This window comes from Myotis davidii, unplaced genomic scaffold (assembly GCF_000327345.1).
Source record: "Myotis davidii unplaced genomic scaffold, ASM32734v1 scaffold2115, whole genome shotgun sequence".
In the NCBI taxonomy this organism is placed as follows: domain Eukaryota; kingdom Metazoa; phylum Chordata; class Mammalia; order Chiroptera; family Vespertilionidae; genus Myotis; species Myotis davidii.
The window spans coordinates 31,374-37,189 of NW_006286849.1; the positions used below are offsets into that span (position 1 = coordinate 31,374).

Below are 5,816 nucleotides of genomic sequence, written 5' to 3' on the forward strand. Positions count from 1 at the left end.
GTTACCCTTGTATGAAAAATTCTCTAGTATAAAAACCAGTACAATAAATGGGTCTTAGCATATGAATGTTCACCTTAAATTCATAATGCCATACTCTTGTATGAAATTGCTTTACCAATCATAATCCAAGAACTACAGCATGAAAATTCCCACTGCTACAGATCCTTTCCAACATTAGAAGCATCAAACTAATATTTCTATTTATATTAGTACTTATATAAATTATTATTACAATTAACATCTACAATTCTTTTTATATCCTAATTTCAAACTTATTTTTAGTTTGAAAATTTTGTGCTTCTTTTTCCCTTTAGGTAACTGTCATTCTATATATGGTTATTCATGTTGCATTGTATATTGTTTATACATTTATCACTATTTCATTATAGAGTTTTATAGCCATACTTCTTCAGGATTCAAATACTCTACTGTTACCAGAACTGTTAATACACTGGAGACATATCCTTTAGTCAAATATTATGTCATTCCACATTAAGAAAATATAAATACTTAAAAGAAATATTATAGGGAAATTTTAGTGCGGTTTAACAAAACCTGATATAAAGAAATGCTGAAGGTTTTCTATTAAGTTATTTTCCCATAGAATGCACAAGGTTATTTCAGATTCTGTTCATAAAGTGAAAGTTGTGCTTTTCTCAGAGAATTGAAGTGCCTGAGTAGTCTCCAGACGATCTGTCTTAGCTTGCTGTTTCCCAAAATTATAATAAATGAGTGGCCTGAGGGAAAGGTAATCAAAATCATCATGACAAACATCTTGACCTGAAATGTCTGTAAATTAGTGAAGATCCAACATGTTGTTAGAATAGAAATAATGTAAATGATGAAGAGCAGGAGGAAGGCTGTCACCATTTTCATGGCCCTTCTATGGGCCTCTGTGCTTGAGCCCGTCAGATTGAGCTGAAAATTCTTGGTGTGTCTCACCAAGGACAGAAATAAAAGAAGCAAAGAGATCAGGGATAGGAATAAGGGAATAACATAGGTCAAAGTAAGAGGAAGAAGATTTTTGAGATAGAAAATTTCATTTACTTCTAACTGCAAAGTCGTATTTATTTCATGTACCCTGTAGGTACTCAACCACAATTCACAAATAGCATCATGCATTAAGATATTGAGAGACAGTAGGAAGAAAGACCCCAGGAAAAGCAGAAGAACCACCCTGTTGACTCTCCACTTCAGCCACATGAAAAAGGGGTGGGAGAAATTGGCTATCTTAAGGAAGTAGAAAATGCTGAGGCAGGTGGCAAACCAGATAGTCAGTTGATTAGTTAGTGCCCAAAAAATAGTAACCACCTTTGCTAGTTTACCAGTAGCATACAGATGTGGAGCCAGCCCTACTATAAATGAATCCAATAGAATTAGCAACAGTTGAATGGTTCTGGCCATAGCCAAGCTGGTCAGGATGAAATCAACTGAAGAAACTTCACCAGTCTTGGCCCATTCGATGCAGTTCACCAGTCCGATGAATCCATTTCCTAGCACTCCTAAGATGAGTATTCCTGTTGCCACAACTAGAATGGAGACCTTTGTTACAATGGACATCGTTATAAGAATGTTTCTAATGTTGAGACTCAATAAAAGCTTTATAATGAGCCAGTTGCAAATGGACATCCATTTATGATGCTTTCCATAAATATTTTCATCATAATTTCAGAAAGTACAACCAAAATTCTGTTTTGAGATGTAGTTCCAGAGACCTTCACAAAAGAATAGTGGATTTTATTTGTATTGTAATTCCAGTGCTAAACCGAACAGTTCTGTTAAGACACACACATTTCATGAATACCTATAGTTTTCCTTACAGTCAGCTACCATATAAACACAAATGTTGCCCACTTATCTTGATACCAGCTGCAAATTTTCATTTGTGCCACTGACTAATTGGTGAAATAAACTAAACATGCAAATCTGAGAGGGATTATTTTACACCAGTGTGTATTTTTATCTCCTTGGAACATACACCTAAATGCAAATATTTTAAATTTTGAATAGTAATTGCTGGGAGGAAAAACCTTTACATAACCCTGTTGTTATTTGTTACTTATCAATAAGATCCTCAGATATCAAGTATATTTGTTAATGCAATTCAATTTACATAAATAATTTATTATAATTATTTCCAGTTCAAAGATCACACCCAATTCCTAGAACAAATAACTAAAAATAATCATGGAGAAATATTGTAGAAGCTAAATCAGAACTTATCAGCAAAGTATACCAGAAATATACACAAGGCAGCTACAAATGCTACAATGCAAAATCAATTATAGTTTTGTGAAGTCAGGAATATTTAGTGGGAACTTGAGTTATTTAGAATTTATGAAAAAATACAGAAACAAATTCAAGACTTGTGTAAGGGCATGTGAAATTATCAGTGACTTGAACAAGTGTGATTCCCTTCTAAACAAAGAAACTTTTTTGTCTTACAATATCTTATTGGCTTTTCCATTGAAAGGTTTCTAAGTGCTCTCCGTGTCCTAAATGAAATATCTTCATCTTTCTGGGCAATGGAGTGACTATGTTTTTCAGACTCCCTTACAGATGGTGTGGCAAAGTGAATAATCTTTTTTTTTAATATATTTTATTGAGTTTTTACAGAGAGGAAAGGAGAGAGATAGAGAGTTAGAAACATCGATGAGAGAGAAAGGTGGCATACTTGTAATCAGCCTTCTTCACTGGATAACAGCATGAAGCAGGCTCCTCAGACATATCAGGACTGTTTAAAAAGCAATAGGAAACTTAGAGTATGTATGAGTCACTGTATGTTTTGGAGCCTATTGGTGACAGCTGTTCATTCACCCAGTTTAAGGCACTAATTGGAATTGAGCACATGAATATTAGTTAAGAAGCACTTGAATGCTGAAGAAACAGAACCAGGAAATCTATGCCATCTGCTGATTTGTGATGGGTTCTATTTCATTGGTTTTCCAGATCTAATGAGGTTGATTTATGTCCTTATTTAATATTTAGAACATCATTTTCTCCAACTATCCCATGGGCTGGGTTTTATGTCTGGGGACTTTGCAGGAAACAGGAAAGACATCATCCCACATTATAATTTTTATATTCTGCTGTGGCAGGCAGGCAATACAATACAAAGCAAAAGACTAAATCAGATCTATGAAAGATATACATTAAGGTATAAATAAAGTTGTGAAGATTTCATATTACTAAACTTTTAGTTGTTAAACAAGGTTATAGATTTCATTATTATTATGGAACTTGCTACCAAAGTTCCATCAACACACTTTCAGTTTCATCATTTTCCACAAGATTATAATAAAAAGAGATCTTGAAGACATTTTTAATAATTATTACATAGACATTGTAGATATCAATTTTCATGTGTGCATAAAGGTCATTGACTTATGTAGTACAATTATATACTACACTTATTGTCAGCATATATTTAAGATCAGAAAATTTTGACTCCTTTTCTGTGACATTTAAAGGAAATGTTTACTAGCAGGTAGCAAGGTGGAGAAGATGATTAGCAGTTCAAAGCCCCGAACATGGTTTAGGGTAAACTAAATAAATTGACATCATTTTTTTTTATTTTTGTTGTTGTTGTTTTAATCTTTGCTGAAGATATTTTTTCCTTGATTTTTAGAAAGTGTGGAAACATGGAAAGGAGACAGAGAGCAAGAAACATCAATTTGAGAGGGACACATCAATTGGTTGCCTCCTGCATTCACCTGAACCCAAGCAAGGCCAGGGAATGAGCCTGCAACTGAGGTAAGTGCCCTTGGGATCAGCATGCAATAAATGGTGCTGTCTCTCCAGTAACCAGGATTCACAAGTACAGGAATCAAGGGGTGACAATGTGTCACCACTCACTATGGCCCCTAGTAACCCAGAAGCAAAATTTGTTTCCTCCTCCTATGACCTTATGTTCTGCTGGCCTGGAAGTCATTGTACAAAGTGAGGAACTGTTCTACCAGGAGATACAACAATGATTTTATCAAACTGGAAATAAGGCTGCCATCTGCCATTTTGTACTCCTTGGGCCTCTGAATCAACAGTGAAGAAGGGAGATGCTGTGCTGGCTGGGGTAATTGATCTTGGCTCCCAAGGGGCAAAAATTCATGAACTAGTCACCCTCCAGTGCTTTGAAAGAAACTGGTCATGGATGTCTCATCGTGAGATTTTCCTTGATGGCAGCCTGTCTATTGCTGTGCATTACCACAGGCTTTCATTATAGGGAAAGTTAAGGAGCAGAATTTGATCTCAAAATATATTCAAGAACGCAACAGCTCCCAAGGAGGAGGGACCATAGCCATGCTCCCCCACTCCCCCCCAACCCCCCCACACAACTCATTTTCTCTTCTGCCCTCACCCTGTTGAGGATCCACCACCTTTGTCAAAGGCAAGAGCTCCTGGCTGCTCATGCTCTTGGGCCCCTGAGGTGAATTCAAGGACAACCTGGGCCTCTTGAGGGTCCCCTTCTAGGAGGAGGATGAGGAGTTGGAAGAGGATGAGAAACTGGAGGAAAAAGAGAAGGAAGAGGAGGAAGAGGTAGAAATGAGCCACTTCTCGCTGAGGCTGGAGGGGTATGGGCCACATCAAAGGATAAGAAAGAGTACTTAAGAGCAGATTAATCCCTCTGAAATGACGCCATACATATTGTGTTCCATTTGCAAAGGTTACTTAACAGTTGCAGCTACAAATAAAGAATGTGTTAGTACATGTTGAAAAACCTGCATTGTAAGACATTTTTACTATAGCAACAGATGTCCAAAATGCAACATCGTAGTTATTGAGACACAACCTCTTTATAACATAAGGTTGGACCGACAGTTACAAGACATAGTGTACAAATTAGTAATCAATCTAGAAGAAAGGGGCAAAAAACAAATGCATGAGTTTTTAAAGAAAGAGCTATAGAAGTAGCTCAACCTGCTTTTCTACAACCAGTCCCTTCAAGCAAAAGAATATCTAAGAAAGCCTTAGAACCGGTGTTTCAGATTTCACCTGACCTTAATATGTCTTCATTACTAAAATTCATTGGTGCTAATGAAGGCAGGGGAAACTTTAAGTGATTGGAAAATAAGTTTCTCCAAGTTTCTGGAAAAGCTCCTGGGACTGACCAGCAGACACTGAGCTATAGATGCATAGATTACTCTGATACACTTTTTTGTGAAAGAGAAGGCTAAGGGGCTATTTGGCTTTAGGGACTAAGCAGCCTCCTTAGGCTTTTATTGTAACAACAGCTTCAACTAAAATTAACCTCTAGATACAATCAGCAGAGTAAGCATCCCTGAGAAAACACATGTGTCTGTAGTGACCCTTAAGGAAGGGCATGTCTAAGTAAACTCCCAGGGGCTCAGACTTGTTTGGAAATGTCAAGGCAGGGGCAGTTGCCTTCAGTAACTCCTGTCCCATGCCTCCCCACAAAAAGAAACTCTTGGGCATGTAGAAAACTTTCTGAAAAGAAAAATGGGTCTTGACCTAGTTTGTCAGGTAGAAATCACTTCTGACCATCACTTGTTGGAGTGATATAAACTCTAAGGGAAATTCCATGTGCAAAGGTGATACAGCAATGCAGGCTAATTGGCCTAGAGTAGATCTGATGGTCTATGGGCTAAACATAGACGGTCTTTACTCATTCATTCTGGTCGTGTGGTTTCTCCTCTGAAAATTACTTGAACATTCTGAGAGTATCAGGAAGGAGGAGAGAAAGAAAATAAGGTGGTTTCTCAATGTTATTTTGCATCTCACCAAAGAGTGCATCTCACTAAAATCATTTACCAGAAGTAATTGCTGCCATTTTGTGCTAAGACATAATATCTATTTTCAGC

The 5,816-nt window shown here is 37.0% G+C and overlaps 1 pseudogene; it reads left to right on the forward strand.

The window, feature by feature from the left end:
• Nucleotides 1-5,514, forward strand: part of LOC102766799 — a 19,588-nt pseudogene extending 14,074 nt beyond the window's left edge.
• Nucleotides 5,515-5,816: the final 302 nt, after the last annotated feature.